At 44.8% G+C, this 27,044-nt stretch overlaps 1 protein-coding gene across 4 annotated transcripts in view; it reads right to left on the minus strand.

Moving 5' to 3' along the window:
- CPLX2 (complexin 2) overlaps nucleotides 1-27,044 on the minus strand; it is a 125,351-nt gene that overhangs the window by 34,939 nt on the left and 63,368 nt on the right. Inside the window, exon 1 of one of the 4 annotated variants that reach the window (XM_083424152.1) lies at nucleotides 1,185-1,279. The exons of 2 other annotated variants lie outside the window; for them this stretch is intronic. The gene's annotated coding sequence lies outside the window, so the exon portion shown is untranslated. Of the gene's footprint in view, nucleotides 1-834; nucleotides 1,157-1,184; nucleotides 1,280-27,044 lie in introns of those variants that run through there. One more of the 4 variants, XM_083424149.1, reaches the window with a different exon arrangement.

Below are 27,044 nucleotides of genomic sequence, written 5' to 3' on the forward strand. Positions count from 1 at the left end.
TTTCTCTCCGCATTTCCTTGAGGTAGGTCTCGTGTACCATGCGCGGGCGTCTCTGGAAGAACGCATGTGTGTATGTGACTTAGCTCGCGTATGGTTCAGCGCCACATGGCACCCCCTCGCCCCCAAGTTCACCCCCTTCCCTAGTACCAACCCTCCCGCTCCGACTGGGCGGCGAATAACGCACGGCTGTCCCTAATCTTCTACCCGCGCACCCCACCTTAGCCAACCGCCATCCGCACTGCTGAGTTATTAACATGCAGAGCAGGAGACAGGCGGGCGCCCGCGGCTCCGCTCGGACGTTCAGGGCTGGGCAGCGGGCAGAGATCGCCACCTGCTGCGGCGAGTACCTGAAGCCTCCGCTCCGTAGGCGAAGCCCGGAGAGGGCAAATCAGCACTTGGACAGCTCCCTCCGCAAAACCTCCCCGCATCACACAGCGCGTGCTTCCGGGGAAAGACCCAAAAACAGATCCCAAAACGCAGTGAAGACTGAGGGGGAGGCAGGGGGCAGCTGGCTCCCTAGGCCAACCTTTTCTTTTAAACAGGGTCACGCTCGTAGTTCCTTTCTGAATGTAAGGCAGACGGGGAGACCTAGTAGGGTAGCGCCCCTTGCTGCGCCCACACAGATCCCACCCTCCTTTTCTCGGCTGCAGATAGAGGTGGCTAGGGAAAGAATACCCCACCGGCTGCCGAGGACCCACCGAGTTCCCTAAGACCACCACCCGCGATCTTCGCGGTTCCTCCTCAGCCCCTGCGGGATCCCGTTTTCACCTCCGCGCCCGGGGAGCTGTCCCTTCAGCACCACGCCACCTGTCCCTCCCAGACGGGCTCACTCACCAGCGGCGCTCCAGAAGCCCGTGGCCAGCTGCGGAGAGGTGCTGCTCTCTCAAGTCCTGCGCGCAAAGCCCGCCTCCTGTCTCTTTCCCGCAGCCTGACGACGGCACCTCTCGAATCACTCCTCTCAAACCCTGACGCGCCTGCCCGTCTCTCCCCGCGCTCCTTGACGGAGTGGGTCGGCTCACGCTCAGGTTCCTACAGGCGGAACCTTCCTCTGCCTCCTCTGCTTGGGAACCAACGCGTGTCTTTCTCTCCCCCCTCCCCCACCCGCCTCACTCCCTTCTTCGACAGTGTTTACCCAAAGGAGGGCTTTCCTCCTTCTCCCTATCCACCCCTCCCAACCTTCTCACCACAAATGCATCGCGGCTCTGTCTTGACCTTCCAAGCATCGTCCCCTAATGAGCTACTTTATTATTCCTGTCATCTCCACCCATCTGGCTGACTAATATTAATCACGCTCCGATGCGAGAAGCAAAAACAGCGTCTACCTCGTACTGGGTGGTTACTTTGCTCACCCCTGCTGGTCCAGCAATTAGGTGCTGAGAAGAAAGGAGGGGGCATCATGATCTGGCAGGGACCTCTTGTGGGGGAAGTTTATCTTCGGTGTTGGATAACAGAGTAGAGAGCTAGTAGAATTCAACTGTTCCAGCGACTAAAGTACCAAGGTAAACCCTAGTCTGTTTACAAACGGTAAACAATGAGTGCAAAAATGGCTTTGTATTGGGAAAATACTCTTGGAAAGAAAGAGAAAGAAAGAAAGAAAAAAGGAGGCAGGGGAGAAACAAGCTACTTGGCTTGATTTGGGAAGCCTGCTAGTGATTTTAAAGAAAAACAAAGATCTCATTTAGGATAAATCAGAAAGAAAGGAGGGGGAAGGTTCCAATGAAATGAAACGATTCAGAGTTGGTATTCTACTCCTTGAATCACTCGATTCAAATAAACCTACCAAACAAGACACAACTCTTTCCAAACAGGAAAGAGTGCATTCCGTCCATTTAAATTCAAGGTGCTATCTGGACATTTAAAATGGGAAGCCAATGAGTTGATGCTGGATTTGAATGTAGGAAATTGGATTCAGTCCCAGTTCAACAGGGTTCACTGGATGGATTTGGGCATGCCATTATCTTTCAATCTCAGTTTCCAATATGTACAACTGGAATAGTACTAAATGCTCACATTATAATAGGGTTATTATAAGAAGGCAAATGCAGAACATTCACCATGGAAAGTGCTATGTAAGTAATTTCAGACCATTTTCTTTACTGCGGGGTTATTCATTCCCTCTTACTAAAAGGCTAACAAGGCGTTTGGCCACACTGGGATGCACAGAAGTCTTCTATAACAGCTGTAAAATGAGCATAGGAGCATAAGAAACTATCTCATACCAAGTCAAGCCATTGGTCTATCTAGCTCAGTATTATCTACACTGACTGACAGCCTCTCTCCAGGGTTTCAGACAAGGGTCTCTCCCAAAGATACCTGGGGCTTTATGAGCTATGTCCCTTCCTCACCTCCAAAGGCAACTTCAATAGTACATGCAGGTTGGGCTCCACTGCTTCTGAACACATTGCATTGCTGGCGCTAACAGGAGGGAGAAGGGGAGGGTTGAGGTTTAGGGAGTTTGGGGCTGTGCAGGCATGTAATGGCAACAGCATGCAATTGGCTTCACTGCGTCATGCCACACTGTCACCAAATTTGGAATCATACTGGATGTTAGAAGGGCCAATATAGAGATCTTGACATGGGCTCATTCTGCACACCAGGAACCCCTAGACAGCAAGAGCCATAGCTTCAAGTGTGGCTTTTATCAACAACAGCGTACTTAGCATAAATATGTGTCTACTTCCACACACAAAGTGAGATCTAAAACAACACTTCCAAGTCCCTAGACTGTTAAGCAGGCACAAACAAATATTTACTTTGCCAGAGGTGTCTGGATAGAAAAGAACCCATGGTATTACATGTGCAATCCATTCCATATTGCTATCTGTACAGAACACAAAGTGAGATGCTACAACCTCTGAACAAAAACTGCTTTCAAATCCTAGGATCAGCAGATCCTGGCTCAATGAGACAGAATATAAGCCACATCTTTCTGTCTGTAGCCCCACAACCTATTCTCCGTGTCCCATCAAATGAGCAACCCTTTATTTCTATAGTAATTCTTTCCATGTGGCTGCTGTCAGTTGCCACCGATGCATTCTAACGAATGAAGAAGCAGCTTTAATTGCTCATGCAAAAGTGGTACTATGGAAAACTTTTTTTGGATGGATGTAGTTATTGAGTGCTCATGGTGCCATGATGACAAAATTGTGGAGAATACACCTTACCTGCCCAATTAAATAGGAAAAGTTCTCTCACTGCCCTTACTCCCTGTCCTCAATATTCCTGATAAACCAACTCCCAAATCTTGCTGTTCCGTTATGCACTGTCTGGAATAGTGTCTTATAATCAAAAGATTATTTTCCAAACATTGAATAATTAAAGTTACATTAGGCAAGAAAGGTATGCAACCTTTGGATCTCCCACACTGGTTTTCTGACAATTAATCCATAGAGTATCATCTCCTCATGTCTATGAGCTGAGCCAAGTGAATTACATTGATCAATTCAGTTATGTTAATACAAAAGCACCGTCAAGCTCAGCAGCAGAATCCTGGATAACATGGTTCTAGTTTTCTCCCCCCCCCCCGCCCCAACACCAAACAAAAAGTTTTAAAGCAAGATTTTCAGTTTGCACAAAATATAAATAAATAAAATATGATGATGATGATGCAGGAGTTAGATAATTATTCTGTTCATCCCCTTCAATAATTCTGACAAGTTGTATAGCTTCCCATTAATATTTGAGTTTGACATTTCTATTACAGAGCACGGCTACAATCCAACTTACGAACAAAAACACATGAATTAACCAGCCTTTATACCAGCCTCTGTTGGTCTGCCTTCCCTGGCCCTATGCTTCCCTCCCTAAATTTATATCCCAACCCCAACTGCCTGCGCAGAAAATGTTATATACATGCTAGTCCTTTTATATTTAAAACCCATCATCCTCTGAACAGCCACACCGCTGAGTCACTGTGATGAAATACGACTGTTCTGTACTTTACAATGATTTATACTAGATATTCCCAAGCTTTAATTTTTATTTACTAGCGGAACTAACAACTTGCTGGAAGGCCCATATTTCAGATGCTTTTAATGATCCATGGCCCTGCCTTAGACACTGGGAGCTAATCAGTAAAGCTAATGACAATGTGGGGATCCTTTTTTTAAAAAAAATGTGGACAGAATTAAAATGTCAAAGAAAGCAAATCTGTTGATAAAGAGGGAATGATGTTTATACATTGACCTGCTGTGTTCCCACATGTCATTTAATTTGCATTTCACTACAACAGATAAAAAACCCAGTGAGTGCATTTGCCAAGGCCAGGAGATTACCTTACAGACTCAGCAATCACATCACTACAATGCATTATTTGAGATAAGCTATGTGCATTTGTGTGTGCGCGTACATTTCTGATCATTTGAGCTTGTGAGCAAGGATGCAGACCTGAAGATCTGTAAATGCAGGTCTCTTCTTGTTCCCATGTAACAGGGTGTGTCCTTGTGAGAGTGGATGATGATGTGAGTGCCTGTTTACATTATTTGTGAGAAATGGACGTACTCTGAAGGAGCGTCTCCATCCCCATCGTTCTGCCCGGACGCTGAGGTTCAGTGCCGAGGGCCTGCCTTTTGGACGTACCTGAAGGAGCATCTCCACCCCCATCGTTCTGCCCGGACGCTGAGGTCCAGCACCGAGGGCCTTCTGGCAGTTCCCTCACTGCGAGAAGCAAAGCTACAGGGAACCAGGCAGAGGGCCTTCTCGGTAGTGGCGCCTGCCTTGTGGAACACCCTCCCATCAGATGTCAAAGAGATAAACAACTACCTGACATTCAGAAGACATCTTAAGGCAGCCCTGTTCAGAGAAGTTTTTAATGTATAACATATTAGTGTATTTTTGGTCTTTGTGGAAACTGCCAAGAGTGGCTGGGGAAACCCAGCCAGATGGGTGGGGTACAAATAAATTATTATTATTATTATTACTCTATTCGTACCTTGGTTTTTGAACAGCTTAGTTCCTGAATGTTTTGGCTCCTGGTTTGCTAGCTATTTTTGGAAGCTGAACGTCTGATGGGGATTCCTGCAGCCAATCAGAAGCTGCAATTTGGTTTTTGAACATTTTGGAAGTTGAACGGAGTTCTGGAACGAATTCTGTTCGACTTCCAAGGTATGACTGTATATGGTTTTTATACTTTGACTGACAAAATGACCATTACTATGATGGCCACTCTGTGTGAAGGAAATCCTGCATATGGCAGATGAAGTATTGTACGAAGAAAAACATTATATCCTCCCATGTCCCTGTTTGGAGTGTAGGCACCTAGTGGCAAGGATAATGGCAGATTTTTCAGTGGGAAGGCTTCTTATTGCTGCATGCTGAAGACCTGTGGAGAAGCAGAGCTGTTGCATCTACCTATGGGAGATGGGGGTGGTCCTCTGAGTGGGAGTAATGGGTGGGTATTTTGTTGGCCAAGGGCTAGCTGGGAAGGGACAGGGTGAGGAAAGGGCTCTATAGTGCTCTGGGGCATCTTATGCCACACAGGCAGGCTGGACGTACATGCTGGAAGGGTTAGAGCATGCCATTCATGGTTAATGAGCCATTGTAAATGCCATATCTTAACATGACACGAGGAACACAGACAACATCATATGCCATTTGGAAACAAATCTTAAATTCACTGCCTGATTCCAAGGAATGTGCACAGATTGCTTACAATATCTGCTGGCGCCATCTGCGACTCAAATCAAAATACACTCAGTTAATTGATGGATTAATCCAAGAAACAAACTTCAGTTCTTTATGATGAACTGCTTACTAATTTGTAGTACTACATGAATGACATTGCGGTCGTAGTAGTTGTTGTGGTTGCAGTGTAATCTGTGAATCTAAAGTACCATGCACACTGAGGGCCCTATATTAATGTAGTAGTAGGCATGTATGCATGCGTAAGTTGGTAGTGCATACCCACATTTGTGGTATATATTGTTGACGCAAACAGAGTATGCTATGGAAGTTTCTATACCAATATGCTACTGTGTTTTATTATACCCTTTGTTGAGTAAAACAGTTCCCAAGCCCCCAAGAGGCAGTTCACTCGGTGTCAGGAGTGGGTGTAATTGAGTGATAGACCTGGGAGTCTTTGACTTTCCTCACTAGCATTGTATGTAGTCCCAAGAGCACAGAGGATTGTGCTAAAAGGCAGGTCAGGACTGGAGCAGGCTTCTATCTCCCCACTCCCCAAATGGCTTTCCCCTCTGACTCTGCAAAAAGCTGCTGGTTCAAGCTGGCCTTTAGATATGATCCAGATCCAAAGAGCTGCTGAGGTGCACGCCAATGCCTTGTGCTCGCCTGGTGCAATTTCAGACTTTTCCACAGTTTGAACAGGTGACTCTCATCTCATATCATAAGCTGCCTTTGGAAGTCCCTCCAGTTTCAGAAGCAGTTTGCCACGCAGCAGAGCAGACTACTGCTAAAAGAAAAGGCAAGTCTAAAGCCCCCTTGGGCTCGTGCAACTTGTTTCACGGTTCCTTGGATCCTGGCTTCTATTCATCATCCACTCATTTATTCATACAATTTATATCCCACCTATTCCCCACAGGGCTCAAGGAAGCTCTTACCCAGAAACTCACAGTACCTTCAGTATAGATATAAAAAACAAAACCAAATCACATTCCCTGCTTTTCTCAGCAGGGAAATTGGCTGCTCTTCTTTCATGTAAGGGGCTCCCAGTTCCAACCTTCTACCTTGGCATAATCATTACTTGAGACTTCTACTTAGAATGTGTCTGTATCAGTACATGCTGTCGCTTCCCATCTCACTACTTCCTAGTTTGCCTCCTCATCACTCTCCTCTTTGTTCCTGGACTGCTCTTTGCACATGTGCAGCATGCTTGCATAAGATCCAGGGGAGGAATGACAAGGGGTACAACATAACAAGGGGGAAATGTGATGCTTGAGGCAGCAAGCGAAGGTTCCTACTTGACAGTGGGCACTGCAGCATTTCAAGGCACCTATTTGCAAGTAGAGTCATGCATGGGTAGGTACTGGAAATCAAGCCTTATGAGGAAAAGTTGAGGGGGTTGGGTATATTTAGCCTGGAAAAGAGGAGTCTGAGAGGGGAGAGGATAGCTGTCTTCAAATACTGTACCTAAAGGGCTGTCACATGGAAGATGGAACAAGCTGAACCCTAACCAATTGCTTCAAGGTACAAGAAAGAAGATTCCAACTAAACATCAGCAAGAACTTTCTGACCGATAGTAAGACCTGTTTGACAATGGACTGGAAGGTGATGGGCTCTCATGCGCTGAAAGTTTTTAAGCAGAGGTTGGATAGCCAGCTGTCATGGATGATTTAGTTGTGATTCCTGCATTGCAAGGGACTGGACCAGAAGATCTTTGGGATCCCTTCCAACTCTACAATTTGATGATTCATTTGACAAGCAAAAGCACAACAAAATCTCTGCCTGGACTTGGCATAAAATTAATAGCAAAGTGGGAATGTTAGTAGTTCATGGGGAAAAGGTTGGAAACTGAGCTCTTGAAGTGAAACATCCCAGACACAGACATACCACAGCAGCAAATAATTTGTTAGTCATCTATCAGCCAGTTTTCTATGAGAAACCATGATATGGAGAAAAGGCTACTCTGTAATAAAGAAGAAGGAGCTAGTGATCATATTTATTTTTCTAGGGCAGGCAAGAGGGAGATGAGAAAAAGGACTCCATCAGCTAGCGTTGTAACCTCAGGCTTGCCAACATTTCAATTCTCTACCTTCAGCCGATGATACTGTTGCTGCTGGAGCATTTTGCTTAATGACAGGTGCCTATGGCATGGCTGAGTAGGTAGAGCAATCAGTGGGCAATGAAAGCATTGATCCTTCTGGTAATGGCTGAAGACTTGAAGCATTCATGGTGACGTGCACTCGTGAAGGGGGGATTGTTAAAACTGGGAAGGGTCTCAGCACTGCACAGTATCCAAGAGTACTACTGCCACTTCACCACCTCCCTCTCTGGCTATCAGGCTGAACTGTCAGAAAACATCAGTCTAACAAAGGCTATAATCTTCCTGAACTAGCGAATCAGTGTCAGAACAGTTAGTGCTCAGAGGCAATAGGAGAAACTTTGGAGGGGAGGGGAGAGAAAAAGGAGGAGGGCCAGAGATGGGGTTCCATTTTGCACACACTTAATGGAACAGAAATAGCACAGAAAGAAGCTAATCACAGGGACAAGTGGGGGAATGATCTTGCAATTACCTGCTCTGTCAGCTTCCCAGACACATTAGGGGCTGTTGGCAAAAAAAATCTCTCTAGCTCTCTCTTAATTTTTTTAAACACTCTTAAATGCCATCTTCTTTCTCTGTCCCAGGAGCAGGCACTGGCTGAGCAGCTGTGCAGGGAAATGTGACCTTGGCAGAGTTGGGGAATGGGTTAGAGGCAAGTTGGCCAGGGAAGGAAGCAGCAACAGGAAGAAACAGGATGAGGGTTGTGGCACTCAGGATTGGATTATGTTAAGTTTGCATCCTATTGGCCAAACACTTTCAAAATGCAGGTTTGGTCACAGTGTACAAAGGGAGCCTCCCCCGATTGAAAAGAAAAGGGGCTGAAGTGAGAACCACCTGGTTATGTAACTCTCGTTGGTGACAGGCAGGCTTATGCAAGAGACCAGTGTCCTCTGACTTTCTGAGCCTTTGCAAAATATAAGCGTCTCGGTGACCCTGCAAAATGCTTTCAAATTCAGATGGATTGCTGCCTTGAATTCCCGACAACTCACACAGGCATCCCAGAAGAATCCATTGACAATTAATGTCCAGTATGCCAACTGAGAGGTCCACAGGAATATCTACAGGGTTGCATTCCCCTTATACCCATCTCTAGATCAACATTGTGAAGCAGAGTCACTAAAGCAGTGTAAGTTTCAACACCTCCCCAAGGAGAATCCAAATTGGAACAATTCCAGATACTCTTAGGGTGAAACTAGACATGACGGGGCAGTTATTTTAGTATCTATTTATTGTATTCACATCTCACCTTTTCTCAAAGGATCCTGAGATGGTGTACATGGTTATCCCCCTCCTCATTTAATCCCCAATACAACCCTGTGAGGTAGGTTAGGCTGAGAAACAGTGACTGGCTCAGTGTCACCCATAAAGAATTATGTTTGTTGTTCATGTGGCTGGCCCATTTCAAAGTTGAAAGCAGGGAGTGGTGGTGGTGGTAGAGCAGGTCCTAATTTTTACAACAAAACGCATATGCAGATGAGAGCTAATTCTCCATGCTCTTTCAGGGCAGATCCTTTCCTCCACAGTCATGCTCACTTCTGGCATCAGAGCAAGGTGTTGCAGGGTGTTGCCCTTTGTTTTATTGGAAGGCAGGCAGACCCAGCTGTAAGGTTAAAGCAGATCCCTTTACTTAAGATGATCAGCCATTACATGTTACAAACGGAAGCAAGGATGGGGAAAACAGAAACTAAACTCACAACTTAGCGAAGCGCCCCCCCCCATGCCCCCCAGCATTAGTCCTTTAGTGGCTTTTTCTTTTCAGTACAGTACAGTTCAGTACAGTCTACTACAGTCTGATAATCTCATGCCAAAGTTCTGAGTCAGTCTCAGGTGGCTTTCAAATCTGCAAAAGGACAGATTATCAGACTGAATTAATCTGAATTAATCTGATGAATTAATCTGATAGCAAAGATAGCTTTTACTGAAATAGGTAGAGGTGCTATTCTAATGGAAACTCTGGAGGGTAGGACCCGAACCAATGGCTTCAAGTTACAAGAAAGGAGATTCCCACTAAACATCTGGAAGAACTTTCTGGACTCCCTTGGAAGGTGGTGGACTCTCACTCATTTGTGGTTTGTAAGCAGAGGTTGGATGGCCATCTGTCTTGGATGCTTCAGCTCAGATTCCTGCACAGCAGGGGGTTGGACTAGATGACCATCAGGGTCCCTTCCAACTCTGCAATTCTATGATTCTATAGGTGTTGCCTTTGCTGTATTTCAATGCCAGACCATTTGAGCAAGAGAACAGAAAGCACTGCATATAAGAACAAAAGCCCTACCCACCTACAAAAGCAATCAATCCAGCAATCATCAACACATTCATTGTTATGAATGGGAAAACTCAGTTTTTGCAGGGCTGACAACCTTTGCAAGAGCGGATTGGGTGTCTTGCCTGTTTGCATCACTCACTGCTGTGCTACTGTTCACATTCCAGCCCTGAACTCTGGGATATTTTGCAACTTCACAGCCAGACAGCTATAGGCCAACTGACATGTTCCCTGGGAGATTTTTAATTGGATTTCCTGATTCCCCCCCCCCCCAGCCTGTAATGTATCAGTGGGGGAAACAGTTTTTGACTCTGCTTCTCTCAATCAAAACTTTCCCATGCAGACTGCTGTTTGCCTCATGAGGATATATTCTACCAGAGGACAAACAATGTTTGTGTGGGTGTTGATTGGAAAACTGGCCACAAAGGGCTTTACTTTAAGGGTTAAATATACCCTCTTCCCAATTATTGAGACTTCATTTGTGTTTGGGTGTATGTGGGAGAGATGAATGTGTATTTTGTGTGTGTCTGTGTGTGTGTGTGTGTGTGAGAGAGAGAGATATGTTATGTGTGTGAGAGGTGGGTGTGAAATGCACATGTGGCCTGTGTGTGTGTGAGAGAGAGAGACAGATGTGTGCATGGTGGGTGTTTCTACAAGAAAGATGTAGGTGTGTCTGTGGTTGGTATGTATTTTTGTGTTGTGTGTGTGCTCATTGGATGGATCTGGTTTCTAATAGCATGAAACAGGGAGAAAAACTTCACATCCTGCATATTTCTATTATACACCACGATCATGCCCACCTCCTTACTCGCCCTTTCTTTAAATTAAAAATATTCAAATGTGTAATCTTTTCTCTTAGGGGATAGGCTCCATCCCCCTGATCATTTTGCTTACCCTTTTCTGAACCTTTTATAGCTCTACTATCACCTGAACTAAGTGTTCCAAGTGTGGTCTTACCATAGATTTGTATAATGGCATCATGGTACTAAGAGAGTTTTATTTTCTAATGATCCCTAACATGGACTTTGCCTTTTTTACAGATGCCATTCATTGGCTGAATGTCTTCATTGAGCTATTCACTATGACCCCCAAGGTCTATTTAGATTCCATGAGCATGTATGTGTGAAGCTACGATATTATGCATCAATGTGCAACACTTTAAACTTCCTTACACTGAATGGCATTTGGCTTTTAATGCCCATTTACCCAGTTTCAGAAGATCTTGTTTTGAACTCCTTGCAATTGCTTTTTGTTCTTACCAACCTGAACAATTTGGTTTCACCAGCCAACGTGGCTGCCTCACTGCTCACCCCTAACACCAGGTACTTTACCAACATGCTCTTTCATCTCTTCACCCTGTTTCCCTTCCCTTTTGAGACTTTACCCCTCTGCCTCCTTGCACCTCCATCTAGCAAGGAACGCCCTAGTGGTACCATCACTCTCAAACCAGAACCATGGTGCCAAATGAATGAAGCCAAGGAGAAATTTCAGCACCATCTTTGACAACGCTCTCCTCCTCTATCCCATCCCAGTGCTCAGTGGGGGAGGGGGAGATATCTGCCCAGCATGAGGTCCTTTTGTCGTGCAAATGCTGCCAGGCGGGTGCTTTTTTATGATAATTATTGTTGTTCTTTCTCTTCTGCTGCATGTTGGGTGGGAAATTACAGGCCTTTTTATTCTCTTGTGTAGCAAATATTTCCCTCCTGCTCTCATGCTAATTGCTTCCTTCCCCTTCACACTATTGTCCAAGGCTCATTGATAATCTAATCCCCTCTGCTCTCCCCACCAAAGGTTCGGGGACTAAGAAGCAAGGCTGGCCAGGTGAAGGCTGTTACTGGGCAGCCTGAGGAAGCCCAAGAGTGGAAGAGGCTCCTTTTAAGCACTCCCTGAGGACTGCTTTACAAAACAACGCTTTAGACTCTTGCGGCCTTTACGATGGAAAAATAAATGCTCAAAGGACAAGCTCAGTCTAACAGAATTAGAAGGCAACAAATGCTATCCTATCTTGTCACGTACCAGATCTACACACACACACACACACACACACACACACACACACACACAGAAAGAATAGCCCATACTGAGGGATCTATCTTCTGCTCACACCCTGCCACAGCCCAAATATGAAGACAGAGGTTGACTCGCTTCTTAACACCTCCCATAAGATTGAATTTAGGTGACTGAACAGTCTAAAAACACTATTAACATATTGTCTTATCTCTGGAGCTTTTATTATTTAGTAAAGCGATTGAGATACATATGAGTAAGAGGTTGCATGTTTCATAGGGTTCGATTATTTTATGTATTCAACAAGTATTTAGATGGAATTATACATAACTATATTTAAGTACATATCTTTATCATTTGAAATGATATTACACAATGCAACATCTTATGATATAATAGGATATGATTTGATGGGTAGAATCTATATCCTCACTGAAGGATGAGGTACATACTGTACTGCTTAAATCAGGTTTGGTGCTGTGTGTGACAAGTCAGTTTTAGCATTGCCACTGACACTTTTCAGGTGCCAAGCCCCATCTTTGGGGCAGATGGTGAAGCTTCCTTGTTCCATGTCAATGCGCTTCCAAAACACAACAGATTTGTGGCACAATTTATATTGCACGGATTAGTTTCAGGGCGCCTAAGTTGCAAGTGATGCAAAATCAAAGCTGAATTTGTTTCAGATTTCAAGATACACAAATGTGAATGTAGACAGCATGACAGGGAGGATCCACCAGAAATGAAAAGAATAATGTTACTGGGGAACTTCAGACCCCTTTGGGGACAAAACAGCCAGTTTCCCTTTCTTTGCACTTGAATAAACGTGTTTGTGTTATATAGCAGTATAAGTAAGCAGGAAAACATTTGCTTCTTTGTAAAATTGGGGTCCCAGGACTTCATGGTGGATGTTCAGCTGAAAGGGGGGGGGGGAGAATGCTCACACCTTGCACCTGTACCTTCATTCCAATGCAAGTGTTTTAACTGGGATAGATAGGTACACCCTTGTTCTTCACATCACTGTATCCTGTACAATACCCCAACACTAACTCTGAATCAGCTAGGGCCTGCAGCCATGCAATCTTTCCTACACCGCAGCTGCCATTTGCAACGGCAGTCTACTTCTATTCCCCCTCCCTCCTGTTGCTGGGCATGCTCCATCCCTGGTTTTCATTTGAATCAGCAGGCAAAACAGATGAGAAAGCCGGGACCATTGGATTTGCACCAAGGAGGGGAGCGCTAGCCAGCTGGAGAAGGGCCTGGGCTGTGCGATTGGTTTGTTCCTTGAGGCCACCTGCCTTGGCGGGATTACAGGTGTACGCTAGGCTGTCTTTGTGCTTCTTTGTGAGGCTGGGGCTTTGTATTTCTCTCAACGCGTCTCCATCTGTGTATGTGTGCGCGTGTGTGTCATGTGTGCATGTTGTGAGCAAATGTGTGCATTTAGCCACTAAGGCAGGAGATAAACAGCACACAAGATTGGGAGGAGAAGCTGTGTATTTGGAATATGCAAGTTCTAAAATGATGAGAAATTGAGGAAGGATGTGCAACTGAAGGATGGGTACGGGTAAACTGAGTTGCCAGGGAATCTTACTGCAAAGGAGGAAATTGGAGAAGAGAGAGAGAGAGAGATTGGTACAGTGTATTGCAGTAAAGAGGAGCCTATGGCTTTCCAGATGTTGTCAGACTCCAACTCCCATCAGTTCCGGCCAGCACAGCCAATGCTCAGGGATGATGGGAGTTGTAGCCTGGCAATATGTGGAGGGCTGCAGGTTCCCTATCTCTGCCCTACTGGGAATGAGAGCGACACATTTCATGGATCTTTTCTAGCTCTCTCTTCTAGCTTCATTAGGCCCACGATGTGCCCATTAAACACCTTGCCGAACTGCGAGGCACCTCCATCTGCTACATCCAGGCAACAGACTTGAATTATCTGCACCTGAACTGCCTGCTCTGCTCCTGACTTCCCCATTTCCCCCTTTCCTCCCTGCTTCTAAGCTCTATGGGGTTGCTGTGTCCCATCCTCTTCTCCACTGTTAATGATTCACCTTGATGACAATTAGCAGCTGAAATGAGGCAATTGCGTGCCAGCCCATCCTGGCAGCCTGGGTGCAGCTGCCCGCCAAGGCCACCTTCTCTTTCAGTTATTTATCCCCAGACCTCTCCCCAAAGCAACCGCTAAATGCAAGACCCTCTGGAAATAAAGCATCTCAGTTCTTTCCGAGAGGCACATGTGGCTGCATCCACAAGAGACCTTTAAAGCACATTCAAAGGAGATTCCTCCCACCACCAAGAGAGATCCCGGGGACAGAATTTTTTAAACGGTACTTGGAATTGTAGGTCTTTGATGGGTAAAAAATGCTTCCCAATATTTTGGGGGAGGGATGTGTTTTGAATATTCTTTGAAGGTCTGGTATGTACACAGCCACAGAGGGATCTCTCTCTCTGCTAGCCTAATCAACGTGGGATTTTTTGGGAGGGGATTGTTGCCTTCCATTACCCCAAGAACAGCCAACAGAGGCACTGCATCTTCTGATGCTGATATTCTACTTGGGGCAGGCTTCTGAGCCATGTTGACATGAGAAAGCCACCACACTGAAAAACTCACAACTAAGGCCTGTAGGACTTCGCACACGGTCTCTGATATAAAAACACCATGGAGATCTCAGAACCCAGAGGGCCTATTTTTGTGCTACTGAGCAGTGGAGGGAGGAAAGCCACAACAACTTCTAGAAACTCAAAGCTGCAGTTCATGTCAGCTGGGCCTGAGTTAGGGGGCTCTCCGTTTGAAAACATTACTCCAGGGATGGGGAACCTGTGGCCTTCCAGATGCCATTGGACTGCATCTCCCATCAGCCCTAGACTGCATTGGCCAATGGTAAGGGATGATGGGATTTGTAGTCCAGCAACGTCTGAAGAAGCACAGGTTCCTCACCCCTGCTTATCTTCCTAGTGAGTGTGTTATGTTTTGCAACCTAGCAGGAAAATTAAATGCAATGAAGGGTCGTCATTCACACGTTCACATATTGTCAGTGGTTGGGGAACCCAATGGCTCATTTCAAAAGGGAAAGGAGCATATGGGAGAGAGACATTGACTCCTCCTCCCTCTTATGCTTTACTCGCCCCCCCCCCCCCCGTCTCTTACTCAAAGCACTTTTCTCACATCCTGGCCTTTTAGATATAATCTGGTGCCTTGAGCAATGATGATTTGAGGGGAGGTAAGGAGGTAAGAGGAGGGAAGCTTCAGCACTTCTCTCTCATGTGCTCCCTGGAAAAGAAACTTGATACGTGAACAGGAGGAAAAGAAACAGATCCATGTCTGCCACCATCCCATCTAATTTGAGCCTAAGAAGACAGGCAGGACAGAAAGGCACATTCACCTTTAGGTGGTGACAAGTAGGCGTTTTGTGTGGGAATGAAGGGGATTTAGAATCTCCTGTCCTTCCACGCCCCAGAGTTCATTACTGGTTTTCTCAAAAGACAACATTTTGGATTCTTTTGACCAAACATTCTGCAGGCAGTTTTGGTGCCCTTATTTTATATAGCCAGGGTTGTATGTACTTTACAATTCTGTGCAACTGCAGGTAAAATGTGATCCTGGGTGTGAAATTCAGGTGCCCTGAACATACTGATGTTTCACTTCCCTGGAATCAAGTTTCTAGTCCTTGTAGGTTCAAAGACGGGCTTGAGAAGTGGTGTGAGCATTGCTTAGTGGAACCAGCTTTGTTTACACTAGTTGCAGGTTGGCATGAGACTGGAAGTACCTTGGCAAACTGGCTTCTATCCCTAGCTTCTAACCACCTCTCTACAAACATAAAGGAGATGCCATTCCCAACAGACGGGGAACATGGTCCTTTGTTTTTTGTTCATGAGTGATGCCACTGGGGATAACTATGGGAACCTGCGGCTCCCTTCCTCTGCAAAGGAAGGTGCTTCCCAGGGACATCTGTCTGAATTAAACAGTCCTCTTCTGAGGCTGGTGAAATATGACTTCTCTTCTGGTTATGGTGCTATTGTTTTTAAAAAAGAGGAGCTAAAAAGACAAGGGCAAAAGGACACAGTGTGAAAGGAGGCAGGAGGGTAAAAGTGGAGGACCGTGCAGATATTATAGATCTCCAAAGGCACGGGGTCTGTCCCAGCAGCTGGGACTAGGAGGAATGCTTCAAATTATCAGAGCCCATTAGCCTCCAACTGCTCAGCCAGCCCTTTGGTATCTCTCAATAATCTGTGCTCGGCTATAAGAAACCTAATGGTGATTAATGGGGGGAGAGATGGTGGGCCGCTCCAGGAATTATTAAAAGGCCTGATAAATAGTCTCTGTGCCCCAGCGCTAATGACTGCTATTTGATGAAGGGCTGTGTTTTCAGTGCTTCGCCGTGCCCAGAGGCTAGAAACTGATCTGAATGATGCACAGGGAAAAGAACTCAACCCTGACTGTTGTGCCACGAAGGCAAACATTCAAGCAACCAAGTGCATGCTGGCTCCTGTTAAATAATACAGATTTATGTATTTTTAAAGAAAGGCTCATAGGGGCTTTTTAATACTGAACAACCTTGTGGCACAAATGGTTAGTGTTATTGCTCCAGTTGGAGTAAAGAACATCACTCTGTGTTCTGAGAACAGCCTTTGCCATCTTGGTGTCCTCTGGATGTTTTGGCACTGGCTGATGGGAGTTGCAGTCCAAAATATCCAGAGGGAACCAAGATGACACAACGGCTGTTCTCACAGCTTCCTTCAACCTCATTCAGCTTCATGCACAGATCTGGCCAGATCACCATTCAAATGCACTGACAGCAGCACCATGACAAATGTATGGGCAGATGCCAAGACCAGAGAGTTAATATGAGCCACCTGTGGGACTGGAGTCAGGTCCCACTGCTGACCCAAGAGCATTAGTTGTGATTCCACACCAGCCTTGGTATCTTAGAGCAGGTCCACATAGTTTCAAGCTGTTAACAGCTTTTCCAGCAAAAGTGCCAAAGAGAGTGAAAAGCTTGTTTTTCCCTCAGCTGACTTTTTCCATACTATGAATTTTAACAGGGAGAAATGTAAAGTATTGCACTTGGGCAAAAAAAATGAGAGGCACAAATACAAGATGGGTGACACCTGGCTGAGAGCAGTACATGTGAAAAGGATCTAGGAGTCTTGGTTGACCACAAACTTAACATGAGCCAACAGTGTGACGCGGCAGCTAAAAAAGCCAATGCAATTCTGGGCTGCATCAATAGGAGTATAGCATCTAGATCAAGGGAAGTTATAGTGCCACTGTATTCTGCTCTGGTCAGACCTCACCTGGAGTACTGTGTCCAGTTCTGGGCACCACAGTTCAAGAAGGACACTGACAAACTAGAACGTGTACAGAGGAGGGCAACCAAAATGGTCAAAGGCCTGGAAACAATGCCTTATGAGGATCGGCTAAGGGAGCTGGGCATGTTTAGCCTGGAGAAGAGGAGGTTAAGGGGTGATATGATAGCCATGTTCAAATATATAAAAGGATGTCACATAGAGGAGGGAGAAAGGTTGTTTTCTGCTGCTCCAGAGAAGCGGACACGGAGCAATGGATACAAACTACAAGAAAGAAGATTCCACCTAAACATTAGGAAGAACTTCCTGACAGTAAGAGCTGTTCGACAGTGGAATTTGCTGCCAAGGAGTGTGGTGGAGTCTCCTTCTTTGGAGGTCTTTAAGCAGAGGCTTGACAACCATATGTCAGGAGTGCTCTGATGGTGTTTCCTGCTTGGCAGGGGGTTGGACTCGATGACCCTTGTGGTCTCTTCCAACTCTATGATTCTATGATTCTATTCTATGCAGTGACAAGTGCTTGATTGCTGTGACATGCACAGATGACAGGAAGCAGCAAACAATCCAGTTCGCTGGCATGTGACCTTGTACACAAGTAGCCTGTAACACAGACGCTGCTATGTCCATGTTTTACAGCCTCTACTGGTAGTTTTTAGCCTTATTCTAGCATTCTAAGCCCCTCTCATAATACAAGAGAGTGGAGACAACCACATCTTCCATGTGTTGGGGGCATAACTTCTGAAGAAACTGAGCCTTTGGCATCATCGGCCCAGCCCTGTGGAATACTTTGCCAAGAGAAATTCAGCAGGCTTCTTCTCTTTTGACTTTTAAATGCCTGCTGAAAACTTTCCTATTCCACCAGGCTTATGCAGGTAATTAAGGACAAATCTTCCCACAATGGTTATCTGAGTTCCAATTTTAACTTCTGTATATGGTTTCCATTGCATGGTTTTGTGTACAGTTGTTGTGAACCACTTTGATATTTTCTTTATGAATTAGTGGTATAGAAATATTTTTAATAAAACAAGAGGGGAGCCTGCTGTGCTCATGTAGGCCCCCCTGCATGATTTAGAACATTGGAAGATCAGGGCAAAAAGTTATCCATCCAATTTGTGACAGTGATGGTGTGTGTGAAGCTACTGTGCTTGTGCTTATGTTTCTCCCTCATTGCATGTCGTGGATTACAGCTCCCAACAATCTTTGATTGCTGACCATGTTGACTGGGATTGAAGGGACTTGTAGCTCTCTGCATCTGGAGGGTAACTCCGTGTTGGCCACCCCTGGCACGAGTGCTTCAGAATGCAAAGTAGAGCTGCAGGATATTTTAACTGCATCTGTTTTTTAAAAAAGAAGTTATGTGTAAAGTAGCTTAGCTCTATATTTGGGCACTCAAAAACACACAGCAATAATTGCACGAGGGAGAAGAGTGGGCCCCTGCTTCCTCCACCATTCCACCCTGCACTGCCCCTCCTCAATACTGCCCATGGGCTGAGCAGGGCAGCCAGCTGAACATACATAGGCTGTCCCTGTGAGCTTGAATCCTGAGCATTCAGTAGCCTGCCCTACCGCAGAATGACCACAACAGCACTGGGGAGGAGCTGGAGGAGTGTGCATTGGCGAGGATGGAAATATGGTTTCACTCACTTTCCTCACATAATTATTGCTGCTTATTTTTAACCCCTAAATTGGGCTTAAGTTTAGAGATTTGGAGCAAGCTGTGATGTATGCAAACCAATGACATGTCTCCAAAAGCCCGGAAGCCCTCCTGAGTAGGAAAGTATCACAGAATTATAGCGTTGGAAGGGACCCCAAGGGAACCCTCTGCCATGCAGGAAACATTAAATTACCATCCATCTCCATGACCACAACCCAGACTGCTCAGATGGAGGTTGGGAATTCACTAAGTAATTTTCCATTTCTCCCCAGCCATCTGCACCAGCAATGCAAACACAGCACAAATTTTATTCTATGGTCCAGAGAGTCTGACCGCTTTTGTCCCTAGTTCCAAAGGAGGAGAATTTAGATCAACAGGGGTGGAATGTATTTGGTCTGCAGTCAGAAACTTGGCTTGAAATCTGTCCCCCAGAGAGTGAAACAAAGCAAAACTTATCCAAAGACACTTGCAGGTGGAGCCAGGCTAAGTGCCAAGTTTCCCTGTTAGCCGAGAGAGGCAGATCTGCTGTGACAGCAAGTGAGAATGGAAAGCTTCCCTAGTCTGATCCAGCATCCACCAATCTGGGACATAAGCCTCATTTGCTTTTCTGGCATTAGATCAAGAGAAAAGAATGAAAGCCCCAATGAATAACCCAAAAGTAGGGGCTCTCTGTTCCTCATTAAGGTAGCCTTAGGGTAAGACACAGGCTGGCAAAAGTTCAGAGTTACATTCCCATTGCAGATGGAAGCCAAGGCCCACCGCCTTGTGCTTTCGTCAAAGTTGGTTAGTGGGTATTAAAACCTAATTGATCAAAGGAATAAAATGTGTCAGTTCAAAACAGTGTGAAGGAACAGGGAGGGGTCTCTTGCTTTTGATCCCACCCTGTCTCTTGCTTAGAACATGAGGCTCTCCATTCTCTCTTCAATGGACGCCAAAAAAGAAATACTTCATCAGTTTTAATGAGAGTACAATACTTATACCTGGGTCTGCCAATTAATTAAGAGTTCAGGGACAGAAGATCAATGCTCCAGTGCTATTCCCTATGGAACTGGGCTGTCCCTAGAATCAAAGCCCCTCTGATGGTGGCTGGCTATTCAACTCTGCCTGCAACTTCTGCATTAGACCACCCTTCCTATTTAACTATAAATCAAAAACATTTAATGAGCAGAACAAAAGGCTCTTTATCATGCTTATCATGCTTATTGGTCTTGACTGGGCAGCTTCAAAGACTAGCCCTAGATATGGCTACCATAGAAATCCAGTTGACTACATTTACTTATCTGAAATTCTTGACCATCCAAGCTCAGTCTGGGTCTTCCTTGTATCAGCATCCTAGCATACCAAAGCAGTCCTATGTAAACAACATTGTTGTTTGTGCAAACTGATTCTCTCGCCTACAGACCTGAAAACACTGCATTGTCAAATGTGAATAAGCTTTGCTGTTGGAGGTGAAGTATGGAAATCACTTTACAGTCTTAACACCAGATATCCTTTGTAGGTTAACAATACCTAGCTCTTATCACAGGCTTATTCCTCTCATCAGTCTGAACAGCATCCTAGAAAGTCCATGTTCAACAAGCATGTGCTTAGTTGTTCAAACTATACAGGAGCTACCTACTGCCCAAATTTAAATACAGCACTGGAATACATGGATGGAGAACAGCCACTGCTCTTGTTCTGAGAATGTTGGACTCCAAAACCAACATAGTGGGGCTGAGCGGAAGGTAGACTGGATCTACTGGTGATGGGATCTTTTGGTGATCAGCAAGTTGTTTAACAACAGCAACAACTAAAAGCTTCTCTTTCTTGGGCTGCTTAAAGGAAGAATGGTTTGGAGGAAGAGCAGAAGTGGAGCTCCTTAGGCAAGCTCAGTGCTGGCACTGGAAATGAACTCCTGGTTTGTAGTACAGAGGCACCCTGCTCTTCAATTCTAGGTGTATAAGTTTATGCCCACAAAACACTGTTTTGCACCTGGCTCCAGTTGGTAGACCTCAGGATTCTAAATAAAAAACAAAAGAGATCCTGCAAGCCTGAAGTTTGTTCTCCCTTGTATTATACAACGTGGAGGGAAAGTTGAGTGGTATTAGATTCCAAGCCTACTGGGCTCACGTCATGGACATGAACAATTTTGAAAAACCAATTCACAGACAACTCACTCTGATTATAACAACAACAACAAAAATCACTTAAATCAAACTGGAAACAATTCAGTCTGATTAAGCCAAAATTGTTCCAGAAAGACAAAGTGTACATGGCCAGCACCCACAACAGATCAGGCATTGAACAAGCAAGTTCTATGGGGACTCCATAGGTGCTCAATAGGGAATTGTTATCCTAGTGAAGATCTGGAAGAGACTGGGAGACTTATATCCTCAATGCCAGGTGCTTCCTTTACTAGTCATTTTGGTGATGGATCTGGGGGTCTCAAATTTCAGCGATGCCCAATGCAACGCCAAAATTCAGCACCCTTCCTCTTCCCGTGCTCCATTCTCAATCATAGTTGTGGCGTCTCCCATCATGCCCCCATCAGGTTTCTTTCTGGAGATTGGGATGTCTGTGCTTGCTGCTGTTGCGTCTCCTTGCCAGGAGCACTAGGGAGCCTAGGTACGCCTCTGACAAGAACACCCCTGCTAATAAAGCCTCCTGGCAGTTAAATGAATATTCCTACGAAGGACTGCATCAAGAGGCCCAGGGGAGACAAGAGACTAGGTACTTTGAGCTGCCTTAAGATTACAATGGACTTTTCCAGCTCCCCACTTCTCCTGGGGTACTCTTCTACATCTCTTCCTCAGAGGAGGTCTCCCTGGTGTCTTAGTTGGGCAGGATCCTGACACACAGACACCCATGCATAATATAAAATGGCAAAGCTTATTTCATGCAAAAGTGCACGAATAGAAATTAAGTTGCATCATGGAGTTACTTATGGATGACTCAAAGATTATGGCCTCTATGTGGAGGTCACCAAGTTTGCTTCTCTGGGGCAAAGCTTGTAGTCTCCAAAGCTGTGTTTCATATTCCTGGTGCTTGCCGATACTAGTTTGGGGGCTCTCCACCTGGTAAGGCCCTCACATGTAATACGACTAGCTGGAAGTGGCTATTGACAATTCTTCATGTAGGGTCTTCAATCAGAGCAGCAGGACTGTAAGGGAGCTACACCTTGTGCTCTAATGCAGGACACTCCACAAATCAACTACTCCACCAACATTGCGCATAGTGAACAACATGAATCACTTGAAAGGCACCTGCGGAACACACAGCTCTAGAAGAATTGAGAAATGAGACCAACATTTGAGGGAAGGCAACCTCCCCCCACAACCAAAGACACAAATAATTTCCTCCTTACTGAAAATCTCCAGGGTCGCTAGCCAGTTTTAGAAAGGGCAATCAATTCCCACCAATCCTGCTCAAGGGACAATTTTATTTATTACATAAAATTTATATAATGCTTGATTGTAGAAAAAACTTCAAAGTGATTTTGGTACAAGGTCAAAACCATACAGCATCCCTGGCTTTTGATGGTCCATAGGAAAGGGGAAACGTTTCAGAAAGAAAGAATAAGTCTGGGGCAACCCAGTCAGATGGGCAGTATATAAATAATAACATCATTATTTTTATTACTCCTGGATAACTGAGGCACCAGAACAAAACAATAAAGCAAGTGAATCCTCATTTCCATGATTGTCCTAGAGAGAGATTATAGACTTCAGGGCTATGGTGCAATTTGCTGTTTTTTAAATTGCCCATTCAGACTCTTCAGCATAAAAGCTAATCTTTATTAAACAGGTATTAATCTTTACATGATGCCCTATACGTCTGGGTGGGTGAATATCTTTACAGTGCTCCTTTCATTTCACTGATCATCCAGTATCAGAGGATGTTTTTTAAAAAATATGGATCAAGTCATGCTGAATATGCTCATTTACACTTATCACACGAACAGACACTGGTAGATAGTGGAACCAGTTCCTTTCCCTGATATTGCATAGGCCCAGCTACTTCTGAAACCCACTGGAAATAAGTTCTAGATTCAGGTAGGTAGCCGTGTTGGTCTGACACAGTTGAAATATATAAAAAAATTGTCCAGTAGCACCTTAGAGACCAACTAAGTTTGTTCTTGGTATAAGCTTTTGTGTGCATGCACACTTCTTCAGATACGTGCATGCACACAAAAGCTTATACCAAGAACAAACTTAGTTGGTCTCTTAGGTGCTTCGGAAAATAAGTTGACACCTTTTTTTGCACTCCAGTAAAATGACTGGAGGACAAATGCATTTATACTGTAAATACTCAATTTATAAATACTAAACATACCCTATTCCCTCAAGAATTTCTCATAAGGCTTAGTTTCCAGACCCTTGATCATCTTGGTTGTCCTCCTCTGCACATGTTACAGCTTGTCAATATCCTTCTTAAATTGTGGTATCCAGAACTGGACACAGTATTCCAGGTGTGGTCTGACCAAGGCATAATAGAGCAGAACTATTACTTCCCCTGATCTGGACAATATACTTCTGTTGATGCAGCCTAGAATGGCATTAGCCTTTTTTGCTGCTGCATCACACTGTTGACTCAGTTAAGCTTGAGGTCTACTAAGACCCCTAGATTCTTTTCACATGTTCTACCGATAAGCAAGGTGTCCCCCAAACCAAACCAAACAAAAATGTACAGGGAAAGTTTGTTCTAATCTTCAACCATTTTTTTTGTACTCCTTCTACAACCATCTTCAACCAAAATTTCTCTTCTCCTCCTCCTTATGCCTTTTTAGAGTGCAATCACAGCCCCTCTTAGACTCTTTTCGCTATACCAAGGTATTTTGTTGTTGTTGAGTGCCGGCAAATAGCTCTTGGAAATGTAATCAGGCTTGTAATATTTGGGATGGATAACCTCACATTGAACTCAGCACAAGTGCTTGTGACCTCTCTGTGGCAAATATTTGCACTTGTCACACAGGAGATTACAGGGATGCAGGAAGGATCAACCACACAATGCAAACAGCCTGTTGACTTCAAATTAAGCTCTGAGTTCTTAAGGAGCCCTTGGGGCTTCTACCTGTTCATATTTAAGCCTGCTGGAGCATTCTAAAGTTTCTAATAGACTTAGGAAACTTTGGTATTAAAGGGATTGCTTTAGTATATTTTATAAACAACAACAACAACATACACAAATAAGATTCTGTTGGACTACGCTGTGGAACTGTCTCATCCTCAGGCAGCTCAAGAGGCTTGGAGTGAGTGGGAGAGGAAATGTTAACAGTGCAGAACAAACTACACTGATGAGCTGAAAGGAGGTGGCTGGTTGATAGAGCACTATTCTTGAAAACTCTTCATTCCAAGTTTTAAAAAAGGTAAACCCCTGACCATTAGGTCCAGTAGCGGACAACTCTGGGGTTGTGGTGCTCATCTTGCTTTATTGGCCGAGGGAGCCGGCGTACAGCTTCTGAGTCATGTGGCTAGCATGACTAAGCCGCTTCTGGCGAACCAGAGCAGCGTACGGAAACACTGTTTACCTTCCTGCCAGAGCGGTACCTATTTATCTACTTGCACTTTGACATGCTTTCGAACTGCTAGGTTGGCAGGAGCAGGGACCGAGCAATGGGAGCTCACCCCATTGTGGGGATTCGAACCGCTGACCTTCTGATCGGCAACCCTAGGCTCAGTGGTTTAGACCACAGCGCCACCTGCGTCCCTTTATCCAAGTTTTTAGTACTCAGCATAGAGGAAAATGGTGCTATGTTTGTACTAATAGGCAAGGAGAGAGGGGGGCGAAATTCAATGCAAGAGTTAACCTCAGTAGTCAGCCCAATCATACTGTCAGATCAAAAGGCTGAAAGGGAAATTTATACATGTAATATTTGGCAATGGTCTCAGAGGGACTGACATTGGGATAACAGGCAAGACTCCTATGCAGGTAGCTCACAGTGCCAGACTACCTTAGCTGCAGCAGGCACATTGCTAAATTCAGCAGTCTACCTCTCTATAAATACTTCCTAGCATTTGCTTTATGACAGTTTTTAATCTGGTCACACCATAATGCTTGTTCACCCAAGTTGCATCTCCATAGACTGTACCAGCAAGCTCCATTGTTTGTGGAGAACTACACCCAGATCAGTCTTAAAAGGAGTTCTTAAGGGGTTCATAGCAACATGGGAAGCATGAAGGGGTGTGCGTATCACCTACTGGTCCTTCTTCAGAAGTAGGTACCTCCTGTGTACAAGTTCTGGTCACCTCATCTCAAAAAATGATACTAACTGTGATAGCTATGCTCAGAAGCCACAGCGGAGGCAGCAGTGTTCCTAATACCAGTTGCTGGAGTCCACAGGAGGGGAGAGTGCTGTTGTGCTCTGATCCTGCTTGTTGGTCACAATGGCTCATCTAGCCCAGCATCCTGGGGTCATTGGCCTGATCCAGCAGGCTGTTCTGATGTTCTTCTAGTTGCACATAGATCCCAACTACGCTGGTGCTGATGGTAGAATCTTGAAGAGATTCTTGTGCATATCTGCGAGAGAAAACCTGTATTTTTGTCTTTGGATCACTGACCAATTTAAGATGGGAAAAAAAGGTAGAGGAAACACACAACTATTATTTAAGGCTGAGAGAACCTTTCCTAGATATTAGCAGCTGCAGCCCAAAATCCATGAGTGATCTGCAAATGCCAGCTTGCACAGTATTTCTGAGATTGCTTTCGGGTTATTAAAAATGTTTGACACTTCATCGATTTCCAGTTAGTTTGACAGTGTAAGAGTTTGACAGGTCTAACACGAAGTAAGTCTGAGAAGGAATCAGGGCCCTTGTATAAAGAAGACAGTAAAGAGGGTTGGGTGAGATGTAACTCACTGGTAGTGTATATGCTTGGCAACCTGTAGAATCTGGCATTAATTGGAGTTCCAGCAAGCTGCTGCCAGTCATGGTCATTGGTCTGGACAGAGTATTGGTCTGACTCAGGGTAAGGCATACCAGTCAATCTGTAAACAAAGGGCTACACTCTAGCAATTTTCTTAGCAAGGCATCAAGGATATTTCTTCGTATAGCAGAATTTTAACAATTCTGGAGCCCAGCTGGGCCATTGCAGACCAGAGTTGTCCTTGGCAGACTCCCTTGGAAGCTGATTTGTTTTTCAGACTGCTGGTTGTAAGAATTGGCTCCCAACCTTCTCTGTTTGATAGACTTAGATGGTTCTGACAAAGTGAGGGGTGCAGAATAGGTAACATTAAAAAGCAATTCATGGAGGGCTTGGGAGCAATCCTAAGAGAATCAAAGGCAAACCTCACCCCCTCCATGTAGCAGAAAAACTGCTCTTGAATAAGTGGGCATTACAAAAACCACTTACAGGTCCTTGCTGTGTGTCTGTGTGATGCTGCTGGAATGCACATCGTGCCTTGCCTTGGAATGCACCTGCTTTATTTGGGGTTCCGAGCACAACAAGCCTTGGAAGGTATTGCAAACTGGGCAATCTGCATGAAGATTAACAGCCACACTCCCTCAACTAGTTTATAGCAACTGACCACAGCTTGGATCACAAACATGCCTGCAGCCATTAGGCAGCTATTTAAAAATGATGCGCTCTCTCTCTCTATATATATAAATATGAATTAAAAATCAATGCAAACTGCTGCCTTGAAAGACAGAACATTTCTGAAGTGTTCATCAGGCTCAGACAGGTACCTGCAGTTAGATGCAATTGCTTTACAATCTGTAAGAAAATGGAATGGCAACCATGAGGCAAGGGAAAGATAAATCTACCCCCCCCCCACTTTCCCCACATCTGTCCTATGGTTCAATCAAAGTTATCATCACATCAGATCTGCTGACTTGCAGTTTAGAGAGAGAAGCTACAAGTCAATGAGAATGCTGTCCAGGGTGCTGAATAAGTGATTGGTGTTTTCAAAAGTAAAAAAAAAAACCCTCAGCCTTTATGAAAAACCTCTTCTTGTAAATACTGTATAAATAATCCATGCAGTACCTGAAAACACACACACTACCACCTCCCTCCCCTTCCCTAAAAACGCTGTCTTGCAGCATTTACAAAACTTACAAGGAGAAGTGGAACAATCTGTTTGCTGGTTGAAGTGCATCTGTAGTTAAAGTACATAGTAGAAAATGATGTTTTCTTGA

The sequence above is a fragment of the Podarcis tiliguerta genome, assembly GCF_965153285.1.
Source record: "Podarcis tiliguerta genome assembly, chromosome: 2".
In the NCBI taxonomy this organism is placed as follows: domain Eukaryota; kingdom Metazoa; phylum Chordata; class Lepidosauria; order Squamata; family Lacertidae; genus Podarcis; species Podarcis tiliguerta.